At 44.9% G+C, this 8,143-nt stretch overlaps 1 pseudogene; it reads left to right on the forward strand.

Annotated features, from left to right (window-relative positions):
* Nucleotides 1-4,218: 4,218 nt before the first annotated feature.
* LOC130140869 (putative receptor protein kinase ZmPK1) lies at nucleotides 4,219-6,700 on the forward strand (annotated as a pseudogene).
* The last annotated feature ends 1,443 nt before the right edge of the window (nucleotides 6,701-8,143 follow it).

The following is an 8,143-nucleotide window of genomic DNA, read 5'->3' on the forward strand; positions in this document are numbered from 1 at the left end:
AGGCCCGGCCGACCCTCGCCTGGGCGAGGGCGGGCGAGCCCCGACGAGGGTCAACCTCGCCTCGAGTGGGCAAGGGCGAGCCTCGGCGGCCTCGCGGGGCGTTGCCTGGGGGAAGACATTGCTCGGCGACCCTCGCCAGATCTGGCGAGGCCGGCCGTCGCCCGGGCCACGACTTCGCCGGGCATCGCCTTCCCTGAGCGACGCCCCGCGAGCCGGGCTGGGGCTTGCCTCGCCCACTCGAGGCGAGGTCGACCTCGTCGGGGCTCGCCCGCCCTCGCCTAGGTGAGGGTCGGCCGAGCCTCGCCTGTGGCAAGCGACGGCGGCCTCGTCCGGGCGAGGCCGGGCGGCTGGCCATGGCCGGCCTCCGATCACCGCCGGTGACAAGAGGTAGAAGAAAAAGAAAGAGAAGAAAAAAAGAAAAGAAGAAAAAAAATCAGAAAAAATATTAAAAAAATCTAAATGTACACATGAAAATGTCACGCAGACTTATTTTTTTTAAAAAAATCCAACTAAGATTAAAATTTTAATTATAAAAGTCACGTATTAATTTGGCATGAATTTCTCGCTATTGGCACTTAAGTGATCGCTTTTCCTCCGATTTGGCATTTAAGTGAGCCGGCAAAAACTTTTGGCATTAAAATGAGCGTCGTACACAAGTTTTGGCATTTCTAGTGTTCTTCTCTCTACACCAACAATTGGCTGCTTCTTTGAAGACCATGAGACAGCCCCTGAACCAAGCATAAACACATAGCCATAAGTGCTTTTTTGATCATCCATATCTCCTGCATAATCGCTATCAGTGAAGCCAAGCAATTCTGATCTTTCTCCCTTCTTGTAGAACAGCCCAAAAGTTGCAGTCCCTTTCAAGTAGCAAAGAATTCGCTTTGCAGCTTGCAAATCTTTTTCGGTTGGATTTTCCATGTATATGCTAATAAGGCTTACGACATGCATGATATCTGGCCTTGTTGCTATTAAATACAATAGACTCCCCATGATTTGCTTGTAGAGAGTGCTATTTACCTTTCTTCCATCAGGATCCTTTGACAGCTTCAATCCAACCTCAGTTGGTGTGGTCACTGAATTGCAATGCTTCATCTGAAATTTGTATAAAATCTCTTGAACATACTTCTTTTGAGAAACAAAATTCCAGCTGCATATTGAATCACTTCAATACCCAAAAAATAATGCATCAATCCAAGATCAGTCATCTCAAATTCATCTATCATAGGCTTCTTAAATGTGTCAATCAAGACACTATCATTCCCTGTGAAGATAAGATCATCCACATACAAACATACCAGAAGCAATTTTCCATCATCACCAACTTTAATAAACAGTGTATGCTCATATGGACATTTTGTAAATCCTTCGTTCAAAAATAAGCATAAATCCTACTATACCAAGCTTGCGAAGCTTGTTTCAATCCATATAAAGCCTTTTACAATTTATATACTTTATATTCACTACCAGGCTTCACATATCCAGAAGGTTGATCAACAAATACCTATTCTTGAAGATCACCATGGAAGAATGTTGACTTCACATCTAACTAGTAGATGGGCCACGAATTCTGTGCTGCTAATGCAATCACCAATCGGATTGTATCAAGTCTTGCCACGGGCGCAATCACCTCTTTGTAATCCACTCCAAATTCTTGCTTGTAACCTTTTGCCACCAAGCGTGCCTTGTTTTTGTCAATTTCACTATTCTTATTCAATTTTGTCTTGTACACCCACTTGACTTCTATTGTTTTTTGCCCTTTGGGAAGATCTGTCAATTCCCAAGTATTGTTCTTCTCAATCGCTTCAATTTCAGCATCCATTGCAACTCTCCAGTTTTTATTTTGCACTGCTTCATCAAAAGTAGTTGGGTCACTATCTGCAAACAAAGCAAAATGGATCATAGGGTCTTCGGATTGCTCAACTCCTGACACTTCATAATCTTCCATCCATGCTGGCCTTTGTCGGACACATTGTGGTTGTTTTCCAAGTTTTGCAGCTGCTGCGGAATTTCCAGCATTTTCTGTGGTGATTTGGCTCGTAGTAGGTTGCTGTTCTAGTTCGGTATCTTCTTGAAAATTTGCTGGAATTTGTTCATCACCATCACCACCATCTTGCTCACTCCACGACCAGAATCTCTCTTCATCAAAAATCACATCTCGGCAGATGATGATTTTCTTGGTTTTAGGATCATAGAGCTTGTAGGCTTTTGATTGATCACTAATGCCAAGAAAAACACATCTTTCTCCTTTGTCGTCTAGCTTCTCCCTCTTCTGGTCTAGAACATGGGCATATCCAATACACCCAAAAATTCTGAAGTAATCTATTGTAGGTCTTCGTCTGCTCCAAGCTTCTTCAGGTGTCATATTTAAAATAGCAAGGGTGGGACTTCTGTTCGAGAGATGAACGCTCCAATTGATTGCCTCTAGCCAAAAGCTCTTTGGAACTCTACTTGACGTCAAAAGGCTTCGCACCATATTCAGAATAGTGCGATTCTTCCGTTCGCAAATGCCATTTTGTTGTGGTGAATAAGCTGTAGTGAGTTGTCTTTTAACCCCATGCTTCGCACAGAAATCTGCAAATGCAGTCGAGTTGTATTCGCCACCTCAATTTGTGCGAAAGACTTTTATTGGATTTCCACAGTCCTTTTTCAACAAGTGTTTTGAAGTTCTTGAATGCTTCAAAAGCTTCAGATTTTTCCTGCAAAAAATAAACCCAAATCTTCCGACTGCAATCATCAATGAAGGTGATGATATACCGTTTACCTCCATTGGAAACTGGAGATATTGGCCCATAAATATCTGAATGGACCAGTGCCAATGGCTTCTTTGCTCTCCATGCTTTTTCTTGTGGAAATTGAGCACGGTGTTGTTTGCTAACAACACAGTCTTCACATATTTCGGACAGAGTAGTGATTGGGGGAAGTCCCTTCACAATCTTCTTTTGATGTAATGTCCGCAGTTCACCAAAGTTGAGATGTCCATATCTGAAATGCCATACCCAAGCTTCCTCTTTTAATCTTGCAGCGAAGCATGAGTGGGAAGTGCTATGAAGATGTAGTGGGAACATCCGATTGGCAGTCATTGTAACTTGAGCAATCAGACCCAATTTCGCATCATGGATTTTGCAAACACCTCCTTTGAGTGAAATTTCATAGCCCTTCACTTGTAATTAGCCAGCACTTAGGAGGTTGGTCTTTAATTTTGGAACATAAAACACTTCTTTGATGGTATGTACTGAAGTCCCTTTAGGAACAATTGCAACCGTCCCTTTCCCCATGACTGACATAGTAGGGTTGTCTCCAAATTTTACTGTGGTGCGGAACGACTCATCTAGTGTAGAGAATGCTTTCTTGTCTCTACACATGTGGTTACTACAGCCAGTGTCGAGATACCACAAGTTTGATGAAGTTTTCTCTTTTTCTTGACACACCATTAGGAGAGTTTCTGCTTCTTCCTTTTCTACTGCAAAATTAGTCATGTCCATATTTTGTGTATTTAAATTGGTTCGACATTCAGATTTGTAATGCCCCAACCTGTGGCAGTTAAAGCACTCCACTTTGGATTTGTCTTCTGACCTTGGTCTGAAATCAGTTGAGTGTCGACCTCCATGTCCTCGTCCTCTGCCTTGAGAATCACGAGAAAAATAGCCGTCGGATTTTTGATTGAAATTGCAGTGATCATTGGTTCCCCTTCCTCTGCTTCTGCCACTATTCGTTCTTGCTGCTGACAAAAAGTGATCTTCAGTTGAGGCCTTCAATGCTTTCTCTTTTGGCTCTTGCTGTAGGAAATTTTGTTCATGAACCAACAACGATCCTTGCAACTCATCAATTGAGAGTTCTTCAATGTCCTTGGCTTCTTGTATGGAACAAACAACAAAGTTGAACTTTGGTGTCAAGGAACGAAGAATCTTCTCAACTGTTGAGACGTCTTCCGTCTTGTCTCCATGGATTTGCATCTTATTGACAATCGCCATTGTCTGGGAAAAGAAATCTATGATTGTTTCTCCCGATTTCATTCTTAGCAATTCAAACTCCCCACGAAGCGTTTGAAGTTGCTTCCTTTTTGCTCTTGCAGTTCCTTGATATTTTTTCTTCATGGAATCCCATATATGCTTGGAGGTGTCCTTGCATAGAATTGTCTCTAAGATGGATCTGTCAATAGCCTGAAACAGATAGTTTTTGGCTTTAAGATCCTTCAATTTTGCTGCTTCCAGAGCTGTCCGTTGTACTGCTATCAACTGAGCTCCTTCCTCTGGTTCGGCAATACCAGAAGTAACAACGTCCCAATACTCCTTAGACTTGAGGAAATTTTCCATCAACATACTCCAGTGGTCATAATGACCATCAAAATGAGGAATAACAGGTTGAACAAAGGTTTCTATGGCCATCTCAACTGCTACAAGACAGGCTTCTGCTCATACACGCTCCTTGTGATTCACTCTTTTTGTATCTCACAATTACTCTCGAGTTTCAACCCTCAAGACTCTCTTTTGAACACTCACTTTTCTCCCCTGTTGTTGCTCTGATACCACTGTTGAAATTTTTAATCAAATAAGCCCAGAAAAGAAGACACTTAAAACTGAAACTTGACTACTTCAACACGTGGGCCCTGAGCTCTCAGCCCGGCCGATTCCTCTACAACAGCAGCCGCATTGCTGTGCTCGACCCGCTCGGCCGCGTCCAGTCCTCCGACAACTACTCATTCTACACCTCCGACTACGGTGTCGCCGCTATGCAGAGAAGGATGACCCTCGACTCTGATGGCAACTTGCGGGTCTACAGCCGTGAGCCGGGCTCGACAAGCTGGGCCGTGACGTGGGAGGCGATCAGCAGCATCCCCTGCTTCATCCACGGCGTGTGCGGCAACAACAGCCTCTGCAGCTACGACCCGACCAAGGGCCGGAGCTGCTCTTGCATGCCTGGGTACGTCCCCAAGGTCCGAGGCGACTGGTCGGCCGGTTGCGTGCCCGATTTCGCATTCTCCGACGGGTGCGTTGCCGACGAGATCCGGTTCGTGAAGCTCCTGTACGTCGATTTCTATGGCTACGACTACGACGCCATCTTCAATACCACCCTCGTGAAGTGCCGGCAGACTTGCCTGAGCCTTTGCGACTGCCGAGGATTCCAGTACAGCGAGTCAATCTCCAGTGGCACGTTCGATTGCTACCCGAAGATCAAGCTCCTGAATGGCCACAATCTGCCCAGCTTCACCAGCGAGTTCTTCATCAAGGTCCCCAAGAACAAGACCATCACCGAGGACCAGTTGGTGACGAGGACTCGGTACACTTGCTCTCCCACCCCGGAGGTGAAGGTCTTGGACAGGAGCAAAAACGGGGGGATGAGCTTCATGCTCTGGTTCACCTGTGTGGTCGGAGGGATTGAGATCGTGGTGGTGTTCTTGGTGTGGTTCTTCCGATTGGGAACCAGCAGGACGTCACTTCTGCGCACCAGAGCTACCTCCACGCCACGACCGGGTTCAAGTCCTATGATGAGCTCAAGAAGGCAACGAGGAATTTCAGCAAGGAGATCGGGAAAGGCGCAGGCGGGATCGTGTACGAGGCCCTATTGCCGGATGATCGGGTCGCGGCAGTGAAGGTGCTCGGCAATGCCACAACTGGAGAGGCCGATTTTCTGGCCGAGGCTAGCACGATCGGGAGGGTGAACCACATGAATTTGATCGAGATGTGGGGTTACTGTGCCGAGGGAAAGCACAGGTTATTGGGATACGAGTTCATGGAATACGGGTCGCTGGCACAGAACTTGTCGTCACCTGAGGTCCATTGGAAGAGGCGATTCGACATCGCGGTAGGTACTGCAAAAGGTCTAGCTTATCTCCACGAGGAGTGCTTGGAGTGGGTTCTGCATTGCGACGTGAAGCCTCAGAACATACTCTTAAGACTCTAATTACCAACCCAAAGTTGCGGATTTTGGGCTTTCCAAGCTAATAGACCGAGGGAAGGTGGATTCCGATTTCTCGAGAATCAGAGGAACCGAGGGTACATGGCTCCCGACTGGGTCTCAAATCTGCCCATCACATCCAAGGTGGACGTCTATAGCTACGGTATTGTCATGTTAGAGATGGTGATTGGAATTAGCCCGACACGAGTGTCCAGTCATTGGAGAGTGGAGGGGACGCCAAGCAAATCCGGCTCATCCCATGGGCGAGGAATAAGATGAAGGAACCGGGGAGGATGGGGTCCCGTTTGGAAGAGATGGTGGATCCCGTGCTCAAGGGCGATTACAACCCAAAGGAAATGGAGATCTTGATCGAGGTCGCGCTCAAGTGCGTGGAGGAAGATTAAAACGCCCGACCCACCATGAGCCAAGTGGTGGAAATGCTTCTGAGGCATGAGAACGATGGTTAGATTAGGGTGCGAGTGAAGTGGGATTGATTCAGGTGCTATTTCTCTGGTCACACAGGATGATTGCTTCTTAAAATATTTAAACCTGCAATGGCTTGGCATCATCTCGTTGCTTGAAGATATGAAGTCCAATGTTAACTTAGCCAAGGTTTACATTCTTGAGAATAACAGATTCTGTCCCCTTTTGTTGGCTGGGTCACAGAGATCTCCAAGCGAAAGCGGGCCCAATACTCTTCTATTTGTCCTTTGAAAGCGATTCATCCCTAGCAATTTGTATTTATTTTCTGGACTTGAGTTCACATGATCCGGTCCATCATAGTCGTTAACATGAGTTTAATATTGAGAGGTATCCGACCTAATTGAGTCGAATGGTGACAAGTTTTTGCCAGTGGTGATTGTGTACATACAATATGTGAACTCACTCAATGATAGGCTAGAACTAGCTTAAGTAAATTTTTAGAAAAGTTGTAGATCTAGTCGATGCTGGCAGCTCTCTCTCTCTCTCTCTCTCTCAAGTTGACATTGTTATGTTTATGTGATAAAAGAGATGGCAATGGGTCGATCTTGGAGAAAGTGATAGGAGTGTCTTGGGTTTCCCTTCAAGATAAAGTAGAACATAGAGGGGGGCAACTAACAATTGATTGAGAGCGGCATTTTTTTTCGTCAAGACAAGTTGACGTAGAATCATTCAAATGGCACCTCTATCATCAATTGCTCGATGCTCACGGTTTCTTTCCTACGAATTTTATGTTCAAAGGTACCGATGGAGTTGTCCGCACAAGTTGACAATAAGCTAAGATGGGCTAATCACAAGAGGATGCTACAGCTATTATGTGAATCCGAGGTGACCTCGAAAAAATGCAGGATTTCATCATTTAAAACGGTCTTGAGTGAAGAATAAGTATGCTTCCGACCCGAACTTCAGGCCCCCTTTCATTCAATGAACCGCCTGTGCTCTTCTGGGTCTATTTCAGCAACACCATTCGCCCTTTCCTCATTCTTTACACAGGTCAGTTTCACAGTTAGAACGAATGCTAACTGTATGAGCTATCTATTTGTCAATTTTAACTGGACTTTTTATAACCATATGTAGAGCATAGTATTGTTAATAGTACGAAATCACGGCATAGGTACTAAGTTGAGTAGAAGCGTAAGCATGAGCCAAATAAGTAGCTTGAAGTAAAGAAAAGTTGAGTAACATTCAGCCTCGACCTGAAACTTGCAAATGGACGGCTTCGACTCAGAGCAAGGAAATGAGTGTCAAAATTCATTTGTTCCATCAACTCTCATTTGGGAACGGATTTCAACAAGCCATGGAAACTCAGTATGCGAGACCAACCATATCAAACTTACCGGTGCACCCATCCTCTTCGTCTCTCTCTGTCACTCTCTCTCCCTATGTCCCCGCCCACGCTATACCCTAATTTGGGGCTGGATGTGCAAGTGAATGGAGCAACTTCCTACGCCCTATTGAGATGCTATAACTATGAAATATAGGTCAAACATCTTTTTAAAAACTAACACTCATTTTGACAACTGTAATTACTATGGAAAAAAATATATCAAACATCTTAGTTATGGCTTCAATTGTATATGTATTCATGCATGGAGGAACTCGCAACAAAGAAGCATCATCATCATTAATTAGCTTTTCAGCTAATTAGATAAAAAAGTCAGCCCATTCCCAACTCATTGATGTCTCTTGTCTCCACTTTTTTATTACTTTTGCTCAGAAATTAACATCAATCACCGAACTCCACATTTGTCATTTTATTATTCTC

Source organism: Syzygium oleosum, unplaced genomic scaffold (assembly GCF_021117445.2).
Source record: "Syzygium oleosum isolate NSW1041296 unplaced genomic scaffold, Sole_v2.1 Sole_v2.22, whole genome shotgun sequence".
Classification (NCBI taxonomy): domain Eukaryota; kingdom Viridiplantae; phylum Streptophyta; class Magnoliopsida; order Myrtales; family Myrtaceae; genus Syzygium; species Syzygium oleosum.